General features: G+C 41.1%; 1 long non-coding RNA gene across 1 annotated transcript; it reads left to right on the forward strand.

Annotated features, from left to right (window-relative positions):
* Positions 1-4,496: 4,496 nt before the first annotated feature.
* On the forward strand, positions 4,497-12,832 carry LOC137191375 (uncharacterized). Its single transcript, XR_010930398.1, has 3 exons — positions 4,497-7,359; positions 9,935-10,328; positions 11,714-12,832. It is a non-coding gene; the product is annotated as an uncharacterized lncRNA (long non-coding RNA).
* Positions 12,833-13,107: the final 275 nt, after the last annotated feature.

A 13,107-nucleotide genomic window follows, 5' to 3' on the forward strand; every position in this document is an offset into this window, starting at 1 on the left:
TATGAGGAGAAGTGGCGCTTTCGCTTATTTATACAGAAACATTGCGTGTGAACGTATTTATTTGTCGGCGGCAGTCTGATTTCAACAAATAAAACGCAACCAGGTCTCACATATGATGGCGAGCTGAGCTGTGTGTTTCAGTTCGTCTTTCGGATCCGGCTCGGATGCTGATGGGGAAGTGACTCAGTTAACGATGAGCAGGGCACAGAGGTTATCCTTCATAGTTCTTCTGCAGGAAAGGGTTAGAGTGCTGGGTTGCACAGTGGTCTTCTTCGGATCAGGTAATGTGTTCGGTTGAACACAGAGAAATCTCCACTCGTCCAGTGAGGCTGTGATTGTATGGCCTAGTTCCAGTCACGTACGTACTGGAGTTACTTCCTTACGAGTGTTTATACTCTCAGTGACGTCACGGCCAGGAAGAGGAAATCTGCGGGCATTTCCAGCGGGTCAATGGGAGCCGAGAGTTTGACTCTGCTGGATATGGCACCTAGGTGTGAGTTGAGCAGAGCATGATGGGAGTTGAAGTCTGTTTGGAGTCCTTTTGTTTGACTGTGTGCAGGCCTGTCTCTGTCTCATGCACATGGTGTATGAGGCCCAAAATTCCCAAGGAACATTTCTTTGGATATCTGCAATTGAGGCTTTTCGTATCTTCTCAAGTTACCTCCTTTTCTTTTAACCTCCCTTGAATGGAAAACATTTTAATCATCATAATTTTGTTCACTTCTCAGTTCCTCTGACGCATACAAGTTGCTAAATATTTCTTGTAAATGGAAAAGAGATTTAGTTACTGAATATAGTGAAGATGATTGGCAGGCATCTATGGACCTGATCAGATCCACATTCACATGTAACAGACTGAGATTCTTCATAGGCTGTCCTGTTACCTTGCACAAAATAAATCTTTCCCTTTCTCCTCTGTGCATTCGGTGCCGTTCTGATAGGGGGACGTATTTCCATTGCTTCTGGGAGTGTAAATTAATTTCCAGATTCTGGGCATGTATTTCCAAGGTAATTAGTAGGATATTTAAAATAAAAATTAAAAAATACCCTGGTGCTTCCTTGTGGGCCATCTCTCCAGAGAATTGCATCACACTGCAAACTTCTTGAAAAGCTCCTTTTAACTGCTCGAAAGTGCATCTTTTGGATTGAAGACTTCCCACCAAGTGTTACCCTCTGGTACATTTTTACCACGCTCCCATGTGAAATATTACAGGCTGTCCTAAAAGAAAAAGATGAGCTGTTCCTGAAGGTTGGGTCACCTTTCCTAGATTATTTATCTGCAGACCTGAATAACTTACTTCTAAGGGGTAAGACCCCTCTCATAATCCCAATTATGGGACACTCAACATGGTTACGCTGAGCTCACATATACATATAGTGGACTGGAAAAATATTTGTACTAAATTTCATATGATTAATTAACTTGTTAGATGCCTACTTAGGTTTAATTCTGTGACTTCTTTTTTCTTTTTTAATTATTGTACCCTATGGCAAAATATACCTTTTGTAAGGCAATTTTTTGATGATTTTTCAAAATAAATCTTAAAGTAAAATATAAATCTTCCCCTTTTCCAACCCCACTCCACCCCACCCCTCTGCCTAATAATTTTCTTACGGTCTCTTACATTCCCGGAGCATCCTGGATCACGTAGTGAAAGAAGGCGAATGATAGCGTTGGGAGCTACAATTTTGAAAAGGCAGGTTCACTTTCAACGCCCTGCCTCTAAATCACTCTCTTGAATTAACACCTTCACTAAAGATTCCTGGATGAGCAGGGTTTAAGAGGCCATTCATTAGACATGCCACCACTACTTGGCTAACTTTATGTCACAGATATGGTTTCTGACAAAGTACAAGGCAAAAATATTCAGTCTTTTTTGGTGCTTTCAATATGAAGGACGGTGTTTGTGCATTTCAGGCCCTCCCTCGAGGCTTTGATCATTCACTTTCAAAGACTGCTGGACTACAAGCACCTGGCTCTTTCTCGTGGTTTACAAGGTGGAACTATGTGGCAAAAATGATAATAATAGTTATTATTTCCATATACTGCAGTTTGAAAGGTGGGTGTTAACATGGAATGGGGACATCTGAACATGACCATTAAGTTGCAAAACAGAAATGGTGGAGCGGATTCACGAGAAGTTAAGACAAAGGTGACGTGAAACAACTTAGAAGTGATCGTTCCACTCATCTACATTTAATTTTAGGTACCAAACTGAAGGAAATTTCAGCAGTACACCTGGCTTTTGATGTACATTTTACAGGTATCATCCCATGACCTCCTGGTGACAAGATGGACTCAGGTGGCTGTGCCTCCTCCCAGGCAACATAAGTACCCCCATAAAACAGCAACAAGCACTGTGTGAAGGACAAATGTGGGGAACAAATTGTCCTTTTGCTTGCTGTTGTTCCATAACTGGTGGGCTTCATAGCTAGGTTAGGTGTATACACACCTACCAAGACTGCTACACCACTGCTTCAAACCTACTGCTTTTTACACACAAACCAGGAGAGAACTTTCCTTTTTTCATGTATTCCTGAATCCTGTCAGAAAATTAATTTAGGAGCTTAGTGGCTATGGCAAGTCACCTGAATAAACAAATGCCGGCAGCTCCAGTAGTCAAAGCGTCAGCAGCGCTATCTTGGCCAACATCCACCCCCCCACCCTCATTTAAATGGTAAAACCTTGCGACATGGCTTAGCTCTCTAAGTGTACATGTCTCACAGACTGATGAATTTTCAAGTTGTGCTGGCAGAGATTCAAAGAGTGTAGAGCAAGTTCTTTTTCTCCTTTTCTCCATGAAAATGCTGTATGTCAGTTCTGTAAGAGAGGCCCCTCCGGATGCTTTTTATTGCTGCTGTAAAGTCGTTGCAGCCTAGCTAATGGCATGTACCCATGCAACCAGTGCAGAGGAACATATTTCAATCAGGGAAGACACCACGCTTCTACAGATGTTTATTCCAGTAATTAAAAGATCTTTGACATTGACCCCATCGGTGAAATCAATTTATAGGGGTGAGACCCTATAAATTGCAGTCATTCCAGAGAGCCCCAGGGAGCCGTAGAAGAGGCCTTGACACCAGTGGTGGAGAGGAGAAGCAGCATGCACTGTGATGACAAGGCGGGCGTCTGCCCTGGGGCCCCCAGACCCTTAGGGGACTCAAAAGCTCCAGGTTCACCATTTGGCAATTCGGTTGTAGTAAATATCATAAATTGCAAATGTGTTTGGTGATACTTAGCATCTCCAGCACAATGTGGATTGAAATGATTCAGCCTTAAGGCGAAATCCGCATCATTACCTAATCTGGTGGCCGTGTGTAGCAGATGGGCTCAAGTTGAAATGTTATTTCAGTTTATACTGTGCTTACCTAATTAAATGTGTGGTTAGTCAAATGACCAATAGCTAATTAATAATTACTAACTAATATATGTTAAGGGGCCCACAGGGCCATATAGTGGGTTAATCTGGCCCTGTGTGACCGGTATGCTACTGTACTTTAAATACTCTGGTAACACATAAGCACTACTGTGACTGTTCAATGATTTAGCCTGTCCCTTTAACTGCAGCCTTTACAATGAAGAAGACATAAATATCATTAACAACTCAGAAATCATAATGATTGAAATACCTCAGTTAATTAATGTATTGTTCTTGCATTAAGGAATGTATGAGATACTGTAAATGCATGAATTAATGTACCCTTGCCATAAAGTGTAATCAATAGCCCTCAGCTACCTTGATCATTAGTGGACAGAAAAGCCATAACTAATGCAGTTAATTCATTGAATGTTTATTGTCTTCCTGTATCAGTTTGTGCTAATAAATCCTTCAGAGTCATTACTTTTACATCACTGTAGATAGTACACAGGTTTGTCACTTTATTAGGCTGATTACTGTATTAGTTGAGAAACAAATATTCTCTCTTGACCCTGTATAATGTGTACTAGTAGTGTACAATGGGCTGATGAGAGCTGAGACTGAACCAAAACAGTAAAGTTGCAGACTGGAAAACCAGAACACTATAAACTCTCTGTACACTGCAGAGTTGGGTAATAATTCTCTGTGGGTCACTACAAGTAACCTGTTTCACAATCTGCATAATCATTTGATCCAATGTTAATATAGAAATACTGATAAGTGCGGCTTTAATCACAGCTACATGAAAGCAGAATTCACAACCTGCTGTTTTGCAATTTTCCTCAATGAGATAACTTTTAATTTAAAGGTATAAATCCATCTTCCCTCACCCAAAGGAGGTGCCGATCCACCTAAAAGAATTTAATTAGCTTATTATTAGGAAACTGTTTTAGTGTTGCTTTTACTGAGAATATAACTGGGTAAAACACTGAATACATAAGGTATTGTAGCATGTAAATGGAAAAACATGAAGCTATTACAAAGTATCCGATATCGGTAGCCTCAGTCCAACAGTATTGTGATCGGCTTAAACATACGCAACTTCAGGGTTGGCAAAAATATCGGTGTGGGGATGATTTATGGTTACAGTGGAACTGAAAGCAGTGACATGGCACATTACTCTCCATAAACATACATGGAGTGGCAGCAGGAGGGAACTCACCTCTTGTTAATGCTACATGATTTCCTTCATTTCTGCGGCACACCACAGAGCCAAGAGGTCAGCGGTGTGGCTTGAACACAAAGACTCTCTGTTCCCTGAGATCTTCTATCCTGTTACCAAATAACAACCTCCACAGGCCAGACACTCGGACTGCCGGCTGCTCAGGGATCCTCCGGTTCAGCCCTGCTGGGGGCTTCGATGTTATATGCTTGCAGTGAGAATGTTTTCAAGATGTCACATTTGCAACTCAAGCTTCTAACCGTAAACTATGACATAACACCACGTAACCCCCCCTCAGGGACATGCCATTAGACACAATGGCCCTTTGAGATCCAGAGGGCAAAATTCAAGGGTCATTGGTACAGCTGAAGTGTGGGAGGTAATAATAATAAGCTGTCCAAATAAGAACTGCACCTCCAAAGAGAGGCATGCAGTTCAGTGGGGAGGTACGAACATGCAGACTGGAAGTTTTGTGTAGGCGAGTCATCAGAATCTCCAAACCCACTTGGAAATGTGGGTAGGGAAAGTGACTAACATTTTCCCTTTTCTCAGCAACTGCTGTTGAGGTGCCCTTGAGCAAAGAACTTAATCCTCAACCAGTGGAAGTCTGGTTATAGTGGAAAGCTGTGTGAATGTGTCTGTGTGGATATGAAGCATGAAATCTGCAAAATCCTCATTTATTTATTAAATTTTGGCAACACTTTAAGGATCTCATAGCCATATTTTTTTGACCACACTTCCCAAAGATCACTTCAATCTCAAATCTGTTCTTGTGAAATCATTTTTTTTTAAAAGATTTTTTTTTATTGAAGTTCAAGTCAGCCACAGTGTGTTGCTAAAGCTTATTACCCAGATCCAGAATAAAGAATTAATTAAGGTGCAACTTTTGCTCTTTGCATTATGAATATTTTTTATTAATAAGTGTAAAACTTAGCAAAGCCTACCAAAGCAATTTATATGTCTGTAACCAAATCTCAATGTAAAATAAATAAGATGAGCAAGCAAACAGACACTAATGTGTATGTGCTGGCGTGAGCAACTCTTATTGGAATGATAGGCTGCCATCTTGGATTTATACATCCATAGAACCGACGCCAGTAGAGCTTTCCTTCTTCGTTTCATAAGGACCTAACCAGCCACAAGCAACAAAGGACTGTCATTTTGTAAACTACTGTTCAAATGTGGAAAAAATGTGATATACATCTGTTCAAGTTCAAAACTCTCAAAGAATAAGCGCAATAGACCATGCCTCGTACCAGCTAGCCTACTGTTCTGTTTGCTAACGCGAAATGAAGAAAACCAGCAAGCCATGCTGATTATCATGACACCAAACCATCTGAGAAAGAATGTGAGGAAATATTTTAGATTCAATACCATAAATAGAAAAACTGTTGATAAAGGTATGACTGTTCACTGACATTGTAAAATGAAACTGGCTTCTAGTAACGTTAGCTTGTCTGTTATACCATAGAAATCAATAACAGTAACAAAAGAAACATGTTTGAATAGTCTGAATCTTCTGTTGAATGTGTTTATCTGACTTTGTGTTTCATCATTTTAATCGTTAGTAGCTGTTCAGCTGACATCACTGTTTAGTTATGGTGGTGGGCTTTGATGATGTGTTTCTAGTGGGCTGAAGCAGAAGGAGCTGAGGTAACTTCTGGCATTCCGCTTCCTCTCGCCGAGGCCACGTGTGGTGACCTGTAGCTGGCACAGAGTCTGTCCGGGGGGGGGGGGGGGTCACAGTAAAGGGAGACACACAGACCGACATGATGACAGATTTCTATCTGTGACAGAGTCCTCTTAACGTAGGGATATTTTCCCATTGCATCAAGAGCCCCCGGGGAAAGGGTTAATCCCGTCTGAAGATTGATACGACTGATTTTCTCTGCTTCCGCTGTTTCCTCTGCTTCCCAGTTCAAAGAGCCACTGTGTTAGTTTCAGTGACATGCATCATGTATTTTTCCTATGATATCACTTGTATTGTCAACTATTCAACAGATTGTTCTTTGCACACAGACTGAGTTCTCATTAGCCTCCATTAAGTCAACATATGGCAATTATTACAGATTAGCATCTCCCATCGGCAGGGCTAATTGGGGAGGTCTGATGGCATTCTGCATTGGCCATTAGTGTTGAATAGGGTTTAACAGGACTAAAGCCTAACCTAAGCCTAAACAGTGATTTATGCTATCAAATTAGGAGCGTCAGGCAGTGGGACCAGTTTCAAAGCCTCCCTCTACACCCTCGACCAAAGCCTGATAGATTCATTGGGTGTCCAGTTCTTTTCATCTGTTTAATTGCCACCATTAATCAAAATTAAATCTACCCCCCACACCACTGAGCAGAACCAGAAAGTGATGGCGCTCACTTACGACTGCTTTTACAACCTCTGTAACAGTCTCCAATCTCAGCACACCTACAGTGGCCGTGGCGCTTTACTTTTCCCATAATTGTTCCCACTGGATTCAGCAGAAGTTGCTAATGATCAGATAAGTGTTTGAACGTGGCTGTATGGGGTGAAGTCATGTGTTTTCTTTGTGCTTCAGAGGTCAAGTCAATGGGGTGAGAGAGTGGGGGGAAGTTGGATGTCTTGTCTGGGGACTGCAATCCAATCCGCGGGCCCTTCTGTCTCCCAACGTCTGCGATTGAGTTTTAGAGTATGGTAAAAGTGAGATAAATTTACAGTCGGCTGCTTGCGAGTGGAGTTTCCTTAAGTCTGCCGGGAACACAGAAAGTCTTGAAAAGTAATAATGGCGTGGCAGGCTGGAATAAGTTGTAAGTGTATAGCTGATTGTCTTTAAGTAATGCCGCGTGTCAGTAGCAGGGCTCGCTCCTGTGCATGATTTTTGATCCAGAACCAATGTTTAATAATGGTCTCTGACATACTGCTGATATATCTGCTGACAACCATTTTTCAGCAAATCCAAGGCGTCTGTCATTGCTCTCTGAAAATATGCTATTTTCTAAACTGCCACATCTATAGTTAAAGTTAGCCTAATCAGTGTTTTTATACTAACAACACCAGTTTGGGAAGAGTTAGCACCTAGCTGGTGAACGTAGTGGAGCATTTAGCAGATAAAGAATCAGATATTTTTCGTAAGAGTTGGTGGAGACCAAGCCAGACCTAAAAGGAGTGTGAATATTGGACTTAAAATGAATCAAAATGAACGCTAACGTTGCTCTGTTTCAGCTGGAACTGTACAGGCAACTGTTTGCTAACATGTTAGCCATATCAACTTTAGAAGGTGAGACTATGTCAGTGTTGTATTTACAACTGGTTGTGCTGCCCGCAAGTGGCAAAAAAATACTGGATACAAACCGCAGACTATTGGGTCAAAGTCACACAGTTTGACCTTCCATCCTGACCTGCGTCTTCAGAGGTTTGTTTAACTGTATAACAATGTCTCACTACTTTTGCCTTTGCTTCTGAGAGAAAAGCCATTACTCACGTGACCACAAGAGGTTACTTTTAAGGATTACAAAAACGTAGTTTTAAGTATTTGAATGACTAATGCTGCCATTTTTCTGTAGAAGAAGAAGTGACTATGTGAATCTTCATGACAAGTCTCTCAAAGTCCCTTAAAAGACCTTTTTTTTTTTTTTTACAGTGAGATCATTTCACACAAGCACTGAAAAAAACAGCCGTTAGTCTGAACTTCAGATTTAATTTCATGCATGTGTCTCAGCTAATGATTGTGATATTGTAAAGTAACTTTGCGTGTGTCATTAAAGATCACACAGGGTTTTCCAGACAGCGTAACCTATTGAATCATTTGGATGTTCACCTGGAAATGATGTTATCCCTTATCTCATTTCCCATTCCTGGTTTAAAGAAATTACTCTAATTAGTTTTGAGGATAGTGGAACAGTTACCCAGGTTGTCCTGAAATTGATATTCGAGTGCAATCATTTCCATATGTTCTCCGTTTCAAAATGATTCCTTGCGCTGCCTGTCAGTTATGAATGTCAATATTTAGATGGAGATCACTTGAATTAAACAGTCATGTGTAACCGCCAGGCTTCAACAAATACATCTATCGGGCTTGACAGGATATCATATCAGTCAATATCAAAATGGATGTGGAAAATTACTGAAGTTGGGAGAAATCCCAAGATAGGTCATTAGAGTATCTGCTTGTTGTGCCTCTCTAACTGTTCCCAGCACCGAAGAGTAGGATATGAGATTTATCGATTACACTTTACCTCCCTTCTCTCTGTGTGATGACGTAATTTAAGACGAGCAGGACTGCTCTTCAACCAGCCTTATACTTAACCCTTTGATGCTGTATTTGGAAGAGATGAATATCTCCAGGCACACTTGTTTTTACAAGCTCTCGAATCTGGAACACGCAGCCCTCCAGCTGGCTCAGTTTATTGTAAGTCATCCGGCCTCAACAAAAACTCAGAGCCCTCACCTCAAAAAAAATGGTCATCCGAGCTCATTCAAGCTGACTGAAAATGCAGTTAAACATTTCGACTTATTTCAGGGAGCAGAGGAATAACCAGTCTGCAAATCTGAGTGTGGTAATGATGAAAGATAGATGTCTTGGTATGTAGGAAGTGACTGAAAGCACAGATGCACCGACGGTGAGCAGTAACCCAGCTGACTTATAAAAGATGAAAAACATGAAAGATGTAATTTGCACTCCACACAAGTAACAATGTAACATTTTAGACAGTAATTAGTGAATGTTTGAAGCTCTGACGTTTTCAGTAAAACTTCACCGCTCATTAATCCATCATGTGTTCATCCACAAAATCTTATTGACTTGCTTGAGAAAAGCCTATTTACTGGTCACTTGAGGTCATGGCTTTGGTGGTAACAATACAGTCTACAACCATGCTAGCTAGTGGCTCTGTGAGGCTATAACTTATAAAATTTGATACAGCTCATTTCAGATAATATCACGTCCATCCTTTTGAACTCTTAAGGCTTGCCAGCTTCAGTGCAAGGGTCATCCTTTTTGTTTTTCATTCTCCTGTGTTGCACGAGTGGGTGGTGGGTTGCTGGTACTCCTGTACCCTTCTTGTTGTATATTACAGACAAACACACACAGGAAAACAAAAGCACTTGGATTCAAGTGAAATACTTAATCAGTCTTTGGACCTACTCATTGTGCACATGTGAATACTGTGTCTTTTGTAAAGAAAGATGTCCCATTAGGCTGCAGGTGTTTTCAATATGACATTTTCTCTGTGGATACCAGCAAAGCTTTTTGGCAATTTTTCCTCCTTTTTTATGTTTTGCAATACACTGTTTTGCCTGGAGGTCCAGCACAAATGACTGAGGCAGTGGGATCACGGCACTCATTCATGGTTTATAAATAGAACGCATCCTTTTTTTTTGCAGGATCCTTTGTGCTTCCTATCAGCTGGGCAATGATGTCAGAGGAGTTGGGGAAGCCCTGGGTCTGCCGCGGTCTAAGCTAGTGGAACAAAGCCACATCGGTGGGGGCTGGCGGGGGAGGAGAGAGGGGGTGGAAACCCAGCTGTCTGCCTCACAGTGCCACTATTGTCTCCTCGCCACTGTACTCAGACCTGCTCTCTCAGCTCCCATCGTCTAGCATGAACAGGATTACTGAGCTTGGTCTGTTTCAGAGTTTCCGGACAGACTCAGCATCCTGTTGAACCTCCTGAAGACTGACTGTGGTACTGAGGAAAGCTGACTGATCACTTCTGTTTGGTCTGGTGCCCATTTCTAGATTTCCATGAATTCCTTCGAGACGGTCATCATGAGATTAAAGGTATATTGTGCAGGGATTTGCACAATAGCACACATCTTTGGGATTAAATGAGATTCTGTGTTGAATATCAGGCAACCCCCATGCCTCCCCACACACATTCTGACTCTGTTTCAGTTTATTTGCTTTCCTTAACAACTGAATGTTATTTTTTTTATGTTTTGACGTGAAAAAACAAATGGGATCTATTAGATCCTCAAGACTTTTGTCATTTGTTATGTATGTAAAAACTTTGCCAATTTTTCTCAAATCAGAATGAAGCCCTCAGCAAAATGAAGGACAGTATGACCCTTTTTTTAGTCATGCTAGCGGTGGCCCCAGGGATGGTGATGTCGGTCCAGATCTTTGGTTCAGATTAACATAGCACAAACAAATACTGGACAGATTGCAATTAAATTTTATACAGATATTCATCATCCCCATAGGATGAATCTACTGACTTTGGTAGCGCCACCATCAGGTCAAAATTTTAATTTGTTCAATATTTTGGTTTATGAACAAATACCTGCAAAACTAAAGACATTCCCATCAGCCTCAGCTGCACTTTGTGTTTTGTACTAATTAGCAAATGCTAGCATGCTAACACGCTTAACAAAGATGGTGAATAGGGTAAACATTATGCCTGCTAAACATCAGCATGTTAGCTTTGTCATTGTGAGCATCTTAGCATGCTGATGTCACCATTTAGCTCAAAGCACCACTGTGCCAAAGGGCAGCCTCACAGAGCTGCTAGCATGACTGTAGACTATTGGTCTTGTTTCCAAAAAAAAAAAAAAGTAGTAGTAGTATCCCCCAAAGTAGTGTAGCTGTATAGACAAAATCAACAATAGCATAGATCTTCCAAAATGGGATCCTGGGACATAAAATGTTAAGAAAATTGCAAAATTGGCCTATAAACTGATGTCACAAATCATGCTTCAGATTTAAACTTTCCACCTTCAGCAGATGAATGTGAAAACCGTCTTATAGTGTCAAACTCTGTACATACATCATTCTGCACAGTGAAGCTCAACCACAACCTTATTTGTCATATAGAGAAAACCTGGAGCCAGGTACTATTCTTAAATAAGAGCACTTGTTGGCATGTGGGGCTCTAGGAAAGATATAACGAAGCTGCTGTGTGTTCTCTGCTGTGTGTACTGTACCTGAAGGTGACTGGGTACATACGCAGTCCACAGAGAGTGGCAGGAATGGGGGGTCAGTAGGGCCCATGGGTCTCACAGTGGCTTAATTTGGCCATGCCTATGTACATTCTCTGTTGTAAAGGGACCCCAGAATGGACAGTTAGCTAGAATTAGTGCCATTTGAAAAAGCCAACATGCATAATGCCCTCATGCAACTTTGGGCTTCATTTTAGCATCCTAACATACTACTGTCCTTTTTTTTAGGTACAGTATCTATGAAAAGTACCGGTCCCAGTCTGATACTGGCCCAAAACTCCATATCTGTTAACCACAAGTCCTTGAACTCTACGTCTGTTCCTGGCCTAGTGGGAAGTTGTTGGCTTGTGTCCTGCCTGAGGTCTGGTCCAGTTATTATCCCGGCAGAGAGAACAGAGTGCTGTAAATCATTTCCCCTGCCTCGCCAGTTCCTGCTACCGCGCATACGCCCCTCCATGCATGTCTGGGCTGCAGAAGAGGCAAAAGTGTGGGACAGTCGTCGAGGGAGTTGCCACTGTTATGTAAGACCTCTTTTCAGCGTACTAACTGTAAGGCAATTGTAAATCCACAAGGAACAGACTTTTATACAATTTGTACCTGGAGATAAAAATTGGCAAGACACCTCACTGCACAGATGGCAGAGAGCGCACAGCTATTCAATTAGAAATGTAATTTCAGAGATATAATTGTCCAGCTGTGCAGTCTATGTTTGTGATTTATGAGGTAGACACAAGGATTCTATTATAGTTTTAAAGTGGAAATTGCATAACATTTTATGATGCAAGTTTTGAATATCTGGCTGTTAGATGTTTCTGAAGTTTATTTCAAACAAAGATGTAACTCATTTTGTGTGTCATCATTTAACTTTATGGCTCTCTACTGTACATAGCATGCATACTGTGGAGTTTTGAATGTGATATTTGGAAAACACAAACTGCAGTCCACTAAAAATCATCTCGTATTTGCTTTTGTCTGGCTTCAAACTCTCAAAACTGGTTTTTATATGTTGTAGCCCTACACATTTAAAGGATAATTTCTTATTGTCAACAAATACCATAAAAATAACAAAACCAACAATGGATGGATCCTACTAACAAGTATTGTGTGTGTATTCAAAGCCTGATATAAACCTCTGTTGTTGTACAAAAACTATTAAAAACACATCAGTAAGCCACACTGCTGCACTAGGTGACATGTTCCTTCATTGTAAAGAATATGGACACTGTAGTTTGTTTAGAAACGGCTCCAAACACTAATAACAGCGATCACATTTTCAGTCTTAGGAGAGTAGTTCCGTGTAAGGCAGAAGTCACTGAGCATGTGCGGGAACAGTGTTTCACAAGCTTGTTGTGCTACATATCACAATTTTACTTAAGTTATTTGAGAAATTTACAATGTTCTGGTCAGAGTCTGATCGATATGAGTATGAATGTCGCCTGACGCACAAGAAGAAATGGTTGGATGTGATGGATCCATAGAAGCAGAGTAGGAAATACAACAGAGACATTTTGAGAGGGAGAAACTGAGGGCAACAGCAGACACTAACATTACCTTGGTCTTGGTCATAAGCATTGAAACTTTGGGGTCAAAGCTTGGATTCTTTATCGCCTCCAGCCATTGAC

This window comes from Thunnus thynnus, chromosome 2 (genome assembly GCF_963924715.1).
Source record: "Thunnus thynnus chromosome 2, fThuThy2.1, whole genome shotgun sequence".
Lineage (NCBI taxonomy): Eukaryota > Metazoa > Chordata > Actinopteri > Scombriformes > Scombridae > Thunnus > Thunnus thynnus.